The 16,248-nt window shown below is 44.3% G+C and overlaps 1 protein-coding gene across 1 annotated transcript in view; it reads right to left on the bottom strand.

Annotated features, from left to right (window-relative positions):
- Nucleotides 1-16,248, bottom strand: part of LOC126412318 (semaphorin-2A-like) — a 786,039-nt gene that overhangs the window by 344,538 nt on the left and 425,253 nt on the right. The window lies entirely within an intron of this gene.

Genomic DNA, 16,248 nt, shown 5'->3' with positions numbered 1-16,248 from the left:
TCCTGCTGCATATCGACTTTAACGATATGGGCCTGTATTTTAGTTGATTACTTCTACTACCTTTCTTGAATATTGGTATGACCTGTGCAACTTTCCACTCCTTGGGTACGGATCTTTCGTCGAGCGAACGGTTGTACTCGATTGTTAATTATGGATTTAATGCATCAGCATACTCCGAAAGGAACCTAATTGGTATACAGTCTGGACCAGAAGACTTGCTTTTATTAAGTGATTTAGTTGCTTCACTAGTCCGAGGATATATACTTCTACGTTACTCAAGTTGGCAACTGTTCTCGATTCGAATTCTGGAATATTTACTTCGTCTTCTTCTGTGAAGGCATTTTGGAAGACTATGTTTAGTAACTCTGCTTTGGCAGCACTGTCTTCGATAGTATCTCCATTGCTGTCGCTCAGAGAAGGGATTGATTGTTTCTTGCCGCTAACATACTTCACATACGAGAAGAATCTCTTTGGTTTTTCTGCCAAGTTTCGAGACAAAGTTACGTTGTGGAATCTGTTATAGGCATCTCGCACTGGAGGCCGCGCTAAATTTCGAGCTTCTGTAAAAGATCCCCAATCTTGGGGATTTTGCGACTGTTAAATTTGGCATGTTTGTTTCGTTGCTTCTGCAACGGTGTTCTAACGTGTTTTGTGTACCAAGGAGGATCAGCTCCGTCGATTGTTAATCTATTTGGTATAAATCACTCAATTGCTGCCGATACTATTTCTTTGAATTTAAGCCACATCTGATCTACACTTATATTAGTAATTTGGAACGACTGGAGATTGTCTCTCAGGATGGCGTCAGGTGACTTTTTTTTTTAATTTTTTGAATAGGTATGTTTGTCGCTTATTCTTCGAGGATTTGGGGTTACAATATTCAGTCTCGCTACGACAACCCTGTGTTCACTAATCCCTGAATCGGTTTTGATGCTCGTTATGTTGCATGGTGTTTAAGGGGTTTCAAAAAAAATGGTTCAAATGGCTCTGAGCACTATGGGACTCAACTGCTGATGTCATTAGTCCCCTAGAACTTAGAACTAGTTAAATCTAACTAATCTAAGGACATCACAAACATCCATGCCCGAGGCAGGATTCGAACCTGCGACCGTAGCGGTCTTGCGGTTCCAGACTGAAGCGCTTTTAACCGCACGGCCACTTCGGCTGGCTAAGGGGTTTCACGTCAGAGCCAGGTGTCCTATGGAGCATAAAAGTGATTCATCTGAAAAGGTCACCTGTCGTCACTCAATGGACGTCCAGCTGCGATACTGGCGTGCAAATGCAAGCCTTCGTCGCCAATGAACAGCTGTTAGCAAGCGTGCATGAACCAGGTGCCTACTGCGGAGGTCCTTGCGCAGCAAGGTTTGCTGAACTGCCGTTAAAAAGACATTCTTGGTATCCCTTTGGTTCATCTGGTCGGCCAGGTGCTCAACAGTTGCAGTTCTATTCTTCCGTACACTTCTTCGCAGCAGTTGTTTGCCTCTGCCGTGTATGGCCTGTGGTGCAACACAGTTTCCTCTGCGTCGGTTTCGGATACCGTCATTTTGCCATGCACGGCATACTTTAACTACGGCGGCACGTGAACAGTTTACAAACCTAGCCGTTTAAAAAGTGCTTGCAAAAAAATGTTCAAATGTGTGTGAAATCCTATGGGACTGAACTGCTAAGGTCATGAGTCCCTAAGCTTTCACGCTACTTAACTTAAATTATCCTAAGGACAAACACACACACCCATTGTTGATAATTCTTCCGGGTTATATGGCCTGCCGGCAGGACTCAGCAGGACCAGCCATACCTCTGAAGATGTCCAACATAGTATTGGACGAAACGTTAGCAATAGAAGAATTCCATGGACCACGGTCATATAACCCGGAAGAATTATCAACAGTACCATCCGGTCGTGAAAACCTTCATTGTATGACACACACCCATGCCGAGGGGGACTCGAAACTCCGCCGGGACCAGCCGCACAGTCCATGACTGCAGCGCCTTAGACCGCTCGGCAAGTGCTTGCACCATTGGAATGAAAGCCAATGTTAACGCCGTTTTGGACGTCGGATAGTTCGCTGCGTTTCCGCATTACAACTGCTGCACTGTTAACAGCGTCCCCCCGACACGCTTCATACACTCTCCACTGCTACTGCTGCCACACGCCGTATGTGGGCAGTTACTGCACGTTGACGTCGAAAATAGGCAGTGGTCACATTGAAGTGGCTGGACCGTGAATTAACACGATAATGAAAGTAATACTGACTTTGTGGTGCTCTGGAGGGTATGAAAGGACGGCAGGGAGCAGCGGCAGAACTGCGTTGCGACTCCTTATACTGCATAAAACAGTGGTTCCCAACAGGTGGTCGGCGGACCCCCAGGGGTCCGCGAGCTATGCCAGAGGGGCAATAAAAAATATATTAAATATAGTATAGTAACAGATTTTTTGTTTTGGCCGCTTGCTGCATGAGCATAGTTTAAGCGAGCGCTAACTTTTGCGTCTAGCGCCGTCCTAGAGTGTAAAGAGATTGGCAGTGACCATGAGCAACTTCTAATTCGTACGGAAGTAAGATAGCTTTCTCGAGGTAGAATCTTTCCAAGATTTCTTGAACTTAGAGACGAGGTTCTTGCCTTCCTTCTTGACACAAAGTATGCTGATTTTCTCACTTTCTCTTGACTTTGCTCAGCTGCGTACTTAGGTGATGTATTTGAACACTTGAATGTGTTAAACTTGAGTTTACAAGGAAAAACTGTAGACATGTCGAAATTTGAGGATAAGATTAGTTCTATGGTCAAAAAGTGTCAGATCTGGGCGTCAAGGATAGAAAACGAGTCACTAACTTTTCTACTTTAAAACAATACTTGCAGTCATCAGAGGAGAGTATGTCTGACCACATCAAGATCAATGTAGCCGAGCAGATACGCAGCCTAGCCACCACTTTTAGAGAGTATTTCCCTGAACCTGACCCTGACGACAGATGGATTCGAAATCCCTTCAGCTGTGAAGAAATAGACAAAATCCAAGGCCTCACTCAAGAAGAGCAAGATCAACTTGTGGATCTGTCCAGCTGTGGTACGAGGATAAACATTTTCATCGGTGATAAAATTGCAGACTTCTGGGCATCAGCACGCAAGGACTACAAGAAACTTGGAGATAAGGCAATGAAAAATATCCTTCCATTTGCAACCACATATCGGTGTGGGCAAGCATTGTCTTCCATGTGTTTCATGAAAAACAAATATAGGAATCGGCCCGACATGCGGTCGGATTTCAGAGTGAGCGGTCGGATTTCAGAGTGAAAGTCTCAAGTTTGGAACCTAATATTTCAGAAAAAATGGACTCAAACGGTCAGACTGAACTCATCTTATTAAGAACTGAAAATTAAAAGTAACTGTGTACTGATGGAGTACTCTGCTGTAACTGTATTTTTTCAAATAAATAATACCTTGTATGAAATTAGTGTTTTCTTATTTTTCACACATATCTACTCAATGCAATCTCAAGTGTAGTACACCCGAAAAACCAATACACTCAGTTTTAATTTTTTCCTGTGATTCATTTTCAGTTCATACTCAATTTTTATTTTTTTAAGGAGTTTGTTATACTAAAGACCCAGATTTTAAGACAAAGATTCTAAGCAATAATAAAAAATTTTAATAATAACAATGATGGCTAAATTGACAAATTTATAAGATCAATATTTTTTCAATAATGAATATGTAAATGTTTTTTCTAAGTACCAAAAATAGAAAATGTGTAAAAAGACTCTTACTTTGACTTTTTCAGGTACTTGATACTGTGATATGACAAGGTACCAATCATGCTCGATGAGGGGTTCCTCGAGAAAATGTTGTTGGGAAACCCAGCCCTAAAAGGGCGTGGCGTTGGCAGCGACTGCCGTTTGGGAGGTAAGTAAGGGTGGATTTAGAGTGAAGAGAGTGGAAACGAGGGCGAAAAGCTGGGGGCTTATGAGTGTACACGCCAGGTAGACCATGGCTATAGCGACCCAGCAGGGTGCCGGGAGATACTATTAGAGGAGGCGGGGTACCTGCTGACGAGATCTGTCCCAGCAGGAAGCAAAGCCTATTGTAAGATGATTTGGGAAGGGGTGTAGAAGCACGGGCTTCACGCAGGTTAGGGCGAGCCAGCGCATTCAAAAAGCGAACATAATTACACGTCTCTACCGGATATTTAGAGATTTATACTCGTAACATCTGTGTGAGGGCGAAGATTCATGTGACATCATCACAGACTAAACTGTGTATTAATATGTGTGGGTAATTATACTGACCTGGCGACGACAGCTGTGGCCTTTTACTAGCCCTAGATACTTTTGTAAAGGGGTGTGGAGTTTCGCGTCTCAACTAGTGTTTCATTCCTATGGTTAGCGCGAGTTCTTTTATTAGGATAATAAAATGAAGAGGATTACTGTGTATGTAAGAACAGATGGGAACATGGCCGATAGTTGGAAGAAGCCGGCTCGCATTTGCACATCTCGTGAAGCTCCTCCAGCGGAGTCAAGTCGTTCTGGTTGATCGCTGAAACTTTCGAAAACAGTAAAACTTTCAGACAACGAAACTCTATCTCAAGTATATCTCGAACTTGTTGTAATAAGTTGCTGGAAAAAGAGGATTTGATAGTATTTGTAACAAGTTTGGTGAAAGGATGGTGCTTAGTATCCGCTATTACTGATAAATGCTTCAGAACACTCATTCGTCACAACTTCCACGTGCGAAGGTCGAGTTTCGGCGATTGTGGCAATGAAAACAAAAATGAAAAAGTGAATGAACATTGAGCGTTGTAACGTCCACTTCCCGACACCGTACCGACTGTAAAGAAGATGTAAGAAATAAACAGGACCGATCGTAATATTACTGATTACTTCTTGGTTCAAAAACACACTACTGGCCATTAAAACTGCTACACCAAGAAGAAATGCAGATGATAAACGGGTATTAATTGGGCAAGTATATTATACTAGAACTGACATGTGATTACATTTTCTCGCAATTTTGGTGCATAGATCCTGAGAAATCAGTACCCAGAACAACCTCTGGCAGTAATAACAGCCTTGATACGCCTGGGTATTGAGTCAAACAGAGCTTGGATAGCGTGTACAGGTACATCTGCCTATGCAGCTTCAACACAATATCACAGTTCATCAAGAGTAGTGACTGGCATATGGTGACGAGCCAGTTGCTCGGCAACCATTCACCAGACGTTTTCAATTGGTGAGAGATCTGGAGAATGTGATGGCAAGGGCAGCAGTCGAACATTTTCTGTATCCAGAAAGGCCAGTACAGGACCTGCAACATGCGGTCGTGCATTATCTTGCTGAAATGTAGGGTTTCGCAGGGATCGAATGTAGGGTAGAGCCACGGATCGTAACACATCTAAAATGTAACGTTCACTGTTAAAAGTGCCGTCAATGCCAACAAAAGGTGACCGAGACGTGTAACCAATGGCACCCCGTACAATCACGCCGGGTGATACGCCAGTATGGCGATGACGAATACACGCTTCCAATGTGCGTTCACCGCGATGACGCCAAACACGGATGCGACCATCATGATGCTATAAACAGAACCTCGATTCATCCGAAAAAATGACGTTTTGCCATTCCTGCACCCAGGTTCGTTGTTGAATACACCATCGCAGGCGCTCCTGTCTGTGATGTAGCGTCAAGGGTAACCGCAGCCATGGTCTCCAAGCTGATAGTCCATGCTGCTGCAAACGTCATCGAACTGTTCGTACAGATGGTTGTTGTCCTGCAAACATCCCTATCTAGTGACTCAGGGATGGAGACGTGGCTGCATGATCCGTTACAGCCATGCGGATAAGATGCCTGTCATTTCGACTGCTAGTGATACGAGGCCGTTGGGATCCGTATTACGCTCCTGAGCCACCGATTCCGTATTCAGCTAACAGTCATTGGATCTCGACCAACGCGAGCAGCAATGTCACTATACGATAAACCGCAATCGCGATAGGCTACAATCCGACCTTTATCAATGTCGGAAACGTGATGGTACACATTTCTCCTCCTTACACGAGGCATCACAACAACGTTTCACCAGGCAACGCCCGTCAACTGCTGTTTGTGTATGAGAAATCGGTTGGAAACTTTCCTCATATCAGCACGTTGTAGGTGTCGCCACCGGCGCCAACCTTGTGTGAATGATCTGAAAACCTAATCATTTGCATATCACAGCATCTTCTTCCTGTCGGATAATTTCGCGTCTGTAGGACGTCATCTTAGTGGTGTAGCAATTTTAAGGGCCAGTAGTGTACATACACTATACCCGAACATATTATCATACTCGCACATGTGGGGTACAGTGACTCCTCTCCCGAGGGCATGATTCTGGTTACCATACGTCATTAGCGCTGCCATATGTGACGTGACAACGCACACCCAGTAAATGAGTAAAGGTTGCACACGATATGGTTGCCTGAGTTACCTTCTGTTCTGTGAAAAAAAAAAAAACTTTACGATAATGAAGAAGCCTGTTGTATGCAACAGCCAAAGCGTACAAAAGAAGACAAAGAGTAATGTAACAACCCTCAGACGCGGAAGGGCAGTGATGTAGTTGCTGGCTTTGCAGGAACAGCTCAGAATAGCGTCGTTGTGCAGTTGCTAATGTGTATCGCCGGCAACATACGACCAGTACTGCCTGAAAAACGAACGTGAGACAGAACCGAGAAGTGCTGAATGGATACATGAGGATGAAGAGCAGAGTGGGTATTGCTGTTGTCAGTAGAAAGCACAGCAAGTCAACAGAACAAGACACACAGCGCACACCGTCGACATTTGCACTGTGGTGTACTTAGTGCAATAGAGATACAAAGCTAAACGAAAAAGAAAAAAAAAAAAAAAAAACAAGAACCGAAATTGTGTAACTCTGTAACGAGCAGCAGGATATTCAGACGGTATCCCTGAACTAATTTTTCGCCGACGCTGCCAGTCGATAATGGGCATCATTTTATTTGTCATCCGTGGGATGACAAGTTTTCACCGAGCTCGCAGAGTCTGCTAAGCAAGTTAACTGACAGAGTGCTCGATAAAGTGATCTTCAACAAGAAAACATTAAGAATGAGTGTCTCTAAGGGGAGAAAGATATTGGCGATGCAAATCATCAATTTTTTTTCTCAGGCTACCCGGAGCAAAAGAGTGAATTACAGTCAACACAAAATGGTTCAAATGGCTCTGAGCACTATGGGACTTAACACCTGAGGTCATCAGTTCCCTAGACATAGTACTACTTAAACATAACCAACCTAAGGACATCATACACATCCACACCCGAAGCAGGATTCGAATCTGCGACCGTAGGAGCAGCGCGATTCCGGACTGAAGCGCCTAGAACTGCCCGGCCACAGTGGTCGGCTAGCAAATTCAAGCGGCCCTCCAGAGACGGTGTCGCCAAACGTGTGCTTCGTGTGGTTTCCTAAAAACAAACAACAGAGGGATACAAAAACTGGATACGGGACGCTAGTGAGGATGGAACCCGAATCAAAGGCTGAGCGTCCCGTGCCCTATCATCTACGCTATAAGAGGAGCTGACACTAGTTATATCTTGTGGGCAGCAAAAATTTGTGCGCGCAACGTCCTGATTTGCTATCTTTAATGATAGCTAACGTGGAAACGGCGCAACATATCAAAGTTTTTTCTTACAGCCCTTGCTACCCAGCAAGACCCTCGCAATATTTTCAGACTCTTTCTGACAACCCTGTATATACAGGCTCTAACGGGTCCAACTGCAGATATTTTTATTCATGACTGAGGACATTGTACTGAACAACATTACATCAGTGTTTACTTCATTTGCAGACTAATAATTACAGTTGTTAGGAGTAATATGATTATATCTTGGTTAGTAACTCCATTTTCATGAGGTTAGAGCACGCCATTAATGAATATTTTCCCATGGACCCATGGGAAAAGAAGTGTGGACACGTAGATGCAGAACGGTTAGCCATTACTGCAGGCGTATTCTATCTCGTGTTGCAGCAGGTAGCAAATTTTGTGAGGTGTTTGGGAGAAGAGTGTTTGATGGAGAGAAAGAAAAACAACCAACACATTGATGTCTGTGTATATTAAAGCACTAAATATAATACTATTTGCACTTGCCCGTTACCTTGTATTAATAGCATATACTAATGATGATGTCGTTCTTCGTTATGTGCAGTGCCGCTAGTATTTTGAAACTGTTTGTCATCCGCAACTAATAAGAATTAATTCTCTGGAGAAATCGACATTATTTGAGGACTACATGCTGTGCTAAAATGTCAACTGTAATGTAGACGATCGACAGTTTCATGAACACCAGTACGTGCTGTTAAGGTAGGCACGAACAGTGAGATGACGCAGGCCATGTGAGACCTCCTAATATCGTGTCGGACCGCCTTTTGTCCAGTATAGTGCAGCAGCTCGACGTGACGTGAAGTCAACGAGTCGATGGACGTCCCCCGCAGAAAATTTGAGCCATGCTGCCTCTATAGTCGTCCATAATTCCGAAAGCGTTACGGTGCACGAACTGACCTCTCGATTATGTCCCATAAACGTTCGAGGGGATTCATGTCGCACGATGTGGGTGGCCAGATCTTTCGGTCGAATAGTCCAGTGTGTTCTTCAAACCAATAGTAAACAATTGTGGCCAAGTAATGTAGCTGTTGGGAACGTGAAGTCAACGAATGGCTGCAAATCATGTCCACGTTTTCTTTTTTTTTTATCATCAGTCTACTGACTGGTTTGATGCGGCCAGCCACGAATTCCTTTCCAGTGCTAACCTCTCCATCTCAGAATAGCACTTGCAACCTACGTCCTCAATTATTTGCTTGACGTATTCCAATCTCTGTCTTCCTCTACAGTTTCTGCCCTCTACAGCTCCTTCTAGTACCATGGAAGTCATTCCCTCATGTCTTAGCAGATGTCCTATCATCCTGTCCCTTCTCCTTATCAGTGTTTTCCACATATTCCTTTCCTCTCCGATTCTGCGTAGAACCTCCTCATTCCTTACCTTATCAGTCCACCTAATTTTCAACATTCGTCTATAGCACCATATCTCAAATGCTTCGATTCTCTTCTGTTCCGGTTTTCCCACAGCCCATGTTTCACTACCATACAATGCTGTACTCCAGACGTACATTCTCAGAAATTTCTTCCTCAAATTAAGGCCGGTATTTGATGTTAGTAGACTTCTCTTGACCAGAAATGCCTTTTGTGCCATAGCGAGTCTGCTTTTGATGTCCTCCTTGCTCCGTCCGTCATTGGTTATTTTACTGCCTAGGTAGCAGAATTCCTTAACTTCATTGACTTCGTGACCATCAACCCTGATGTTAAGTTTCTCGCTGTTCTCATTGCTACTACTTCTCATTACCTTCGTCTTTCTCCGATTTACTCTCAAACCATACTGTGTACTCATAGACTGTTCATTCCGTTCAGCAGATCATTTAATTCTTCTTCACTTTCACTCAGGATAGCAATGTCAGCAGCGAATCGTATAATTGATATCCTTTCACCTTGTATTTTAATTCCACTCCTGAACCTTTCTTTTATTTCCATCATTGCTTCCTCGATGTACAGATTGAAGAGTAGGGGCGAAAGGCTACAGCCTTGTCTTACACCCTTCTTAATACGAGCGCTTCGTTCTTGATCGTCCACTCTTATCATTCCCTCTTGGTTGTTGTACATATGTTATATGACCCGTCTCTCCCTATAGCTTGTCCCTACTTTTTTCAGAATCTCGAACAGCTTGCACCATTTTATATTGTCGAACGCTTTTTCCAGGTCGACAAATCCTATGAACGTGTCTTGATTTTTCTTTGGCCTTGCTTCCATTATTAGCCGTAACGTCAGAACTGCCTCTCTCGTCCCTTTACTTTTCCTAAGCCAAACTGATCGTCACCTAGCGCACTCTCAATATTCTTTTCCATTCTTCTGTATATTATTCTTGTAAGCAGTTTCGATGCATGAGCTGTTAAACTGATTGTGCGCTAATTCTCGCACTTGTCAGCTCTTGCCGTCTTCGGAATTGTGTGGATGATGCTTTTCCGAAAGTCAGATGGTATATCGCCAGACTCATATATTCTATACACCAACGTGAATAGTCGTTTTGTTGCCACATCCCCCAGTGATTTTAGAAATTCTGATGGAATGTTATCTATCCCTTCTGCCTTATTTGACCGTAAGTCCTCCAAAGCTATTTTAAATTCCGATTCTAACACTGGATCCCCTATCTCTTCTAAATCGACTCCTGTTTCTTCTTTTATCACATCAGACAAATCTTCACCCTCATAGAGGCTTTCAATGTATTCTTTCCACCTATCTGCTCTCTCCTCTGCATTTAACAGTGGAATTCCCGTTGCAGTCTTAATGTTACCACCGTTGCTTTTAATGTCACCAAAGGTTGTTTTGGCTTTCCTGTATGCTGAGTCTGTCCATCCGACAATCATATCTTTTTCGATGTCTTCACATTTTTCCTGCAGCCATTTCGTCTTAGCTTTCCTGCACTTCCTATTTATTTCATTCCTCAGCGACTTGTATTTCTGTATTCCTGATTTTCCCGGAACATGTTTGTACTTCCTCCTTTCATCAATCAACTGAAGTATTTCTTCTGTTACCCATGGTTTCTTCGCAGCTACCTTCTTTGTACCTATGTTTTCTTTCCCAACTTCTGTGACGGCCCTTTTTAGAGATGTCCATTCCTCTTCAACTGTACTGCCTACTGCGCTATTCCTTATTGCTGTATCTATGTCCACGTAGCCGAATATAACCATCTCCAGTCAATAATCAGTTCAGCTGGACCAGAGTATACTCAAATACATCCCACACCCTTATAGAGCCACCAGCTGCTTGCACAGTGTCTTGCTGGCAACTAGCGTGCACGGCTTCGTGAGGTCTGTGCTACACTCGAACCTTCCCATCAGCTCTTATCAGCTGAAATCGAGACTCATCTGACAAGGCCACGACTTAAGAGTCTAGGGTCCAACCGATGCGGTCAAGACCCAAGGAGGTGTGCTGGTCGCGCTGTTAGCAAAGGCTCGCCTGCTGTCGCAGCCCATTAGCGCCAAATTTCGCTGCACTGACCTAACGGATACGTTCGTCGTACCACCTATACTGATGTCTGCGGTTACTTCACGCAATCTTGCGCCACTGTTAGCCTTCACGACTGCTAGCAAACGCCACTGCTCTCGGTAGCTAAGTGAAGGCCGTCGGCCTTGTCGTGGTGAGAGGTAATGCATGGCGTTTGGTACTCTCGGCAAACTGTGGATCTCTGAATGATGAATTCCCTATCGACTTCTGGAATGGAATGCCCAATGCGTCTAGCTCCAAGTACCAATGCGTCTAGCTCCAAGTACCACTCCGCGTACAAAGTCTGTTAATCCCCGTTGTGCAACGATAATCACGCCGGAAACCTTTCCACGTGAATCAGTGAGTGCAAATGACAGATCCGCCAACGCATTGCCCTTTTATACGAGGCGTGTTTTTTTAAGTAGTTACCGTTTTGAAATTTAAAAGAGACGTGCAAAGATATCTCAATAATTTTATTTTTACATGAAAGCCTGTACCTTAATCTACGCATTGAAGCCATTACAGTATGATTCTTCCTTGCTTACGTTGTGTACTGAGGGCTTAAGATGCTTCCGATAATCGTGAGTCCCGCCGACTGTGAAATACGGGCTGTTATAAGATTATTTACTGCTAAAGGCCTAAAAGCGATCGATATTCATTGTGAGATCTGTGCAGTTTACGGAGAAAACATTATGAGTGATGGAATGGTAAGAAAGTGGGTGAGAGCATTTAAAGATGGCCGCACAAATGTGCATGATGAACAACGGAGTGGGCGTCCATAGGTCGTTAATGAAAGTTTGTTGCAGGAGGTGGACAATAAGGTGAGAGTAAACAGACGCTTTACGATTTCCTCCGTGTACGAGAACTTTACTAACGTTTCTCGTAGTGTTTTGTATGGCATTGTGACCGAGCACTTGAATTACCGAAAATTGTGCGCACGTTGGGTATCGAAAATGTTGACGGATGTGCACAAAACCAAACGTTTAGACAGTACGTTGACTTTCCTTAAGTGGTACCACAACGACGGTGATGATTTCTTAAGCCAAACTGTTACGGGAGATGCATCATGGGTGGCCCACGTCACACCAGAATCAAAGCAACAGTCCATGTAAGTTGAGCAAGGGCATTGTTTTGCTGCAAGACAATGCCCGTCCGCATGTGGCGAATCAGACCAAAGATCTCATCACATCTTTTGGATGTGAAACTCTAGATCATCCTCCGTACAGCCCTGATCTTGCGCCCAGTGACTACCATATATTCCTGCACTTGAAGAAACACCTGGCCGGTCAGCGTCTTCAAGGCGATGACGAAGTCAAAACAGTGCTGATGCAGGGGTTAACAAGTCAGGCGGCAGACTTCTATGAGGAGGGTATTCAAAAACTGGTACAACGTTATGACAAGTGCCTCAATATTGACAGAAATTAGGTAGAAAAGTAGATTAAGGCACAGGCTCTCATGTAAAAATAAAATTATTGAGATTTCTTAGCACGTCTTTTTTTAATTTCAAAACGGTACTTGCTTAAAAAAAACACGCCTCGTACGTAGTCTACGCGATACTACCGCCATCTGTATATGTGCATATCGCTATCCCCTGACTTTTGCCACTTCAGTGTATTTTCATGAAATGTTATGACTATAACACTAAATCTGTATATGTTACCATACAGCTTTGACCTGTTATTTGACAGGAAATAAAATGAAACCACTGACGACGATGGAATTTCGTCGAAAAATGCATTGGTAGTAAAAATAATTATCTATGCTTAACACAGAACCACTTACAAACTCTATTTGTACGAAAATAAACACGGACAAAAAGTGAGCTTCTACCAAAAAAATGAATGTGTTGTGGGTACTATCTGACATCTGCGATCGTTCACGAGCAATGGCCTCAGATGAGTTTGGGAACCACTGCTCTAAAGTGCAACGAATCTGGGTATGGAATAGAAGAAATATAGGGCAAGTGGTCCTGGAAGTTCAATTTGAAAAATCTGACGTTTCCGAGTGGGGGAGGGGGAGGGGAGAGCGACAAGGTACTGCATCTAGCCGGAAAGTAAATTTCGCGGCTGCTGTAGGCGGTTATGAGGGTAGCCGACCGTGGCAGGGGCAGGTAGCGAGCATTATCTAACTGCGCGGCGGCCGGCGCCGACATGGCACGCCGCTTGCGGAGCACTAAAGATAATGACGGGGCCTGGCCGCTCCTTACGTGCAGCCCGCCGCCATCACGTGCTGCGCGCACATTTCCAGCGGCGCGTGCGCGGAAGCGACCAAGCCGGCCCTGCCGCACGCCTCTGCGACCCACGCGCTCCGCACGCGGCCACGCGCTTTCAACAGATCGTCACTCACCGAATCCCGTACCACGCGAGTGCGAAGCGTGCCGAGGAATCTTCAGTTTCGTCGAAGAGAGCCGCAAACGAATAGCGAATCTGGCCATCTCGTCCGTATGACAAACACGTCATACCATTCAGTTCCTGAAATGTTGTCATGTGCCAGCTGTATCGGCTTGGTTTATTTCCCCTAAACATTAATTTAAAACGAAGAAGGTCTATAAAAAGAAGGAGCCGTTGTTAAGTGTGTAGCGTCCCATTTACGTATTTCTGTTCTGGCCTTCAGTCCGAAGAATGGTTTGATGCAGCTCTCCATGCTAGAATAATACGTGCAAGCCTTTTCATTTCCGCATTGCAACTACAACCTACGTCCACTTTATCTTGCTTACTACATTCAAACTTTGGTCTAGAATTACAATTTTTACGCCTAAAAGTTCCTTTCATCACCAATTTCACAATTCCTTGATACCTCAATACTTGTCCCAGCAACTACCATAAATTTGTTTCTCCCCAATTCAATTCAGTAGCTTCTCACTGAGACAAGCATTCGTTTTATTCTATAGTCGCATTTTTTTATCTATTTGCTGGTTTCCGATTTCGGTACATTGTACATTACCAATGCTCTCCTTTGATCAAAATCTAATAATGGGAGACCTGGTAGATAGTGCCGGGAGTTCCATGCGGCTTTTCGCGGATGATGCTATAGTATAGAGAGAGGTTGCAGCATTAGAGAATTGCAGCGAAATGCAGGAAGATCTGCAGCGAATAGGAACTTGGTGCAGGGAGTGGCAACTGACCCTTAACATAGACAGATGTAATGTATCGAATACATAGAAAGAAGGATCCTTTATTGTATGACTATATGACAGCAGAACAAACACTGGTAGCAGCTACTTCTGTAAAATATCTGGAAGTATGCGTACAGAACGATTTGAAGTTGAATGATCATATAAAATTAATTGCTGGTAAGGCGGGTGCCAAGTTATTCATTGGGAGAGTCCTTAGAAAATGTATTCCATCAACAAGGGAGATGGCTTACAAGACACTCGTTCGACGTACACTTGAGTATTGCTCATCAGTGTAGGATCCGTACCAGGTTGGGGTGACGAGACAGAGAAGATCCAAAGAAGAGCGGAGCGTTTCGTCACAGGGTTATTTGGTAAGCGTGATAGCGTTACAGAGATGTTTTAGCAAACTCAAGTGGCAGACTCTGCAAGAGAGGCGCTCTGCATCGCGGTGTAACTTGCTGTACAGGTTTCGAGAGGGTGCCTTTCTGGATGATGTATCGAATATGTTGCTTTCCCGTACTTATACCTCCCAAGGAGATCACGAATGTAAAATTAGAGAGATTCGAGCGCGCACGGAGTTTTTCCGGCAGTCGTTCTTCCCGCGAACCATACGCGACTGGAACAGGAAACGGAGGTAATGACAGTGGCACGTAAAGTGCCCTCCGCCACACACCGTTGGGTGGTTTGCGGAGTATAAATGTAGAAGTAGATGTAGTTACAAAATAAGAGGGTTGGAACTTAAATAGTGACAACTATTCATTCACAATCAATGCAAACGAGTTATATGTTTGCACCTGTTACTGTCCTTTCACAAAGCTGGTCGCAGGTCATACTCCAAAAACGACCAGCTTTGTGAGAGAAGCGGCAACACTTTCTGCGCAACCCATCCATCATTTTGCACGATAATGCGCGGGCGCATACAGCGCAAGCTGTCGTTGCTCTGTTCGGTCGATGGGACTTGGGAGTACTGTACCATACACCACACTCCCCGGAGTTAAGTCCTTGTGACTTTGATGTGATTCCGAAGATGAAGGAATCACTTCGTGGCATTTGCTCCACAACTGTTCCAGAGATTCGACAGACACTAGACCGCTCCATTCGCACCATCAACAGAACAGGCTCTGCTAACGATATACTACACCTTCTACATCGCTGGCAACGTGTTGTACACAACGCTGGTGACTACTTTGAAGGACAGGAACAGGTGCAAACATGTAACTCTTTTGTACCGATAGTGAATAAATAGTTGCTACTATGTAAGTTCCAATCTACGTATTTTCTCTCTATCATAGCAAACGTATAGTATTAAGCGCAACATTAAAATATATGGGTAGTATTTTACTCCAGGCACGTATTCATCACGTGCGGTGAAATGTGGCGATAATGGGCTATGGCGTCAGACGGTCTAGGCAAGTGCCTTTGCTAACACCACGACATCGCCTGCAGCGCACCTCGTGGGTTCGTGACCATACCGGTTGACCGTCGACGACTGGAAAACCGTGGCCTTGTCAGATGAGTTCTGATTTAAGTTGGTGAAAGGTGATGATAGGGTTCGATAACCCACGAAGCGATGCACCCACGTTGTCAAAAAGGCACTGTGCATGTTGGTGGTGGCTCCGTAATGGGGTGGGCTATGTTTAGATGGACTGGACGCGTCGAAGTGAACCGATCATTGACTGGAAATGATTTTTTTCTGATTCTTGGAGAGCATGGACCACATGTTGCCAAACAACGATGGAATTTTTAGGGTTGATAATGCGCCATGTCACAGAGTCACAGTTATTCGTGATTGGTTTGAAGACCGTTTCAGACAATTACAGCGAATCGTTTGGTCACCCAGATCACCGGCATGGATCCCATCGAACATTTGTGGAACATAATCGAGAGATCAGTTCTTGCACAAAATCCTGCACCGGCAATACGTTCGCAATTATGGACAGTTATAGAGGCAAGCATGATGCAATATTTCTGCGGGGATCTTCCAACTACTTGTTGAGACATGCCACCACGAGTTTCTGCACTATGCAGAGCAAAAGAAAACGACAATAGGAGGTATCCCATAATTTCTGT

Source organism: Schistocerca serialis, chromosome 7, assembly GCF_023864345.2.
Source record: "Schistocerca serialis cubense isolate TAMUIC-IGC-003099 chromosome 7, iqSchSeri2.2, whole genome shotgun sequence".
Taxonomy (NCBI): domain Eukaryota; kingdom Metazoa; phylum Arthropoda; class Insecta; order Orthoptera; family Acrididae; genus Schistocerca; species Schistocerca serialis.
The sequence above is the reverse complement of the archived record's forward strand: the minus strand, read 5'-3'. Positions and strand labels throughout refer to the sequence as shown.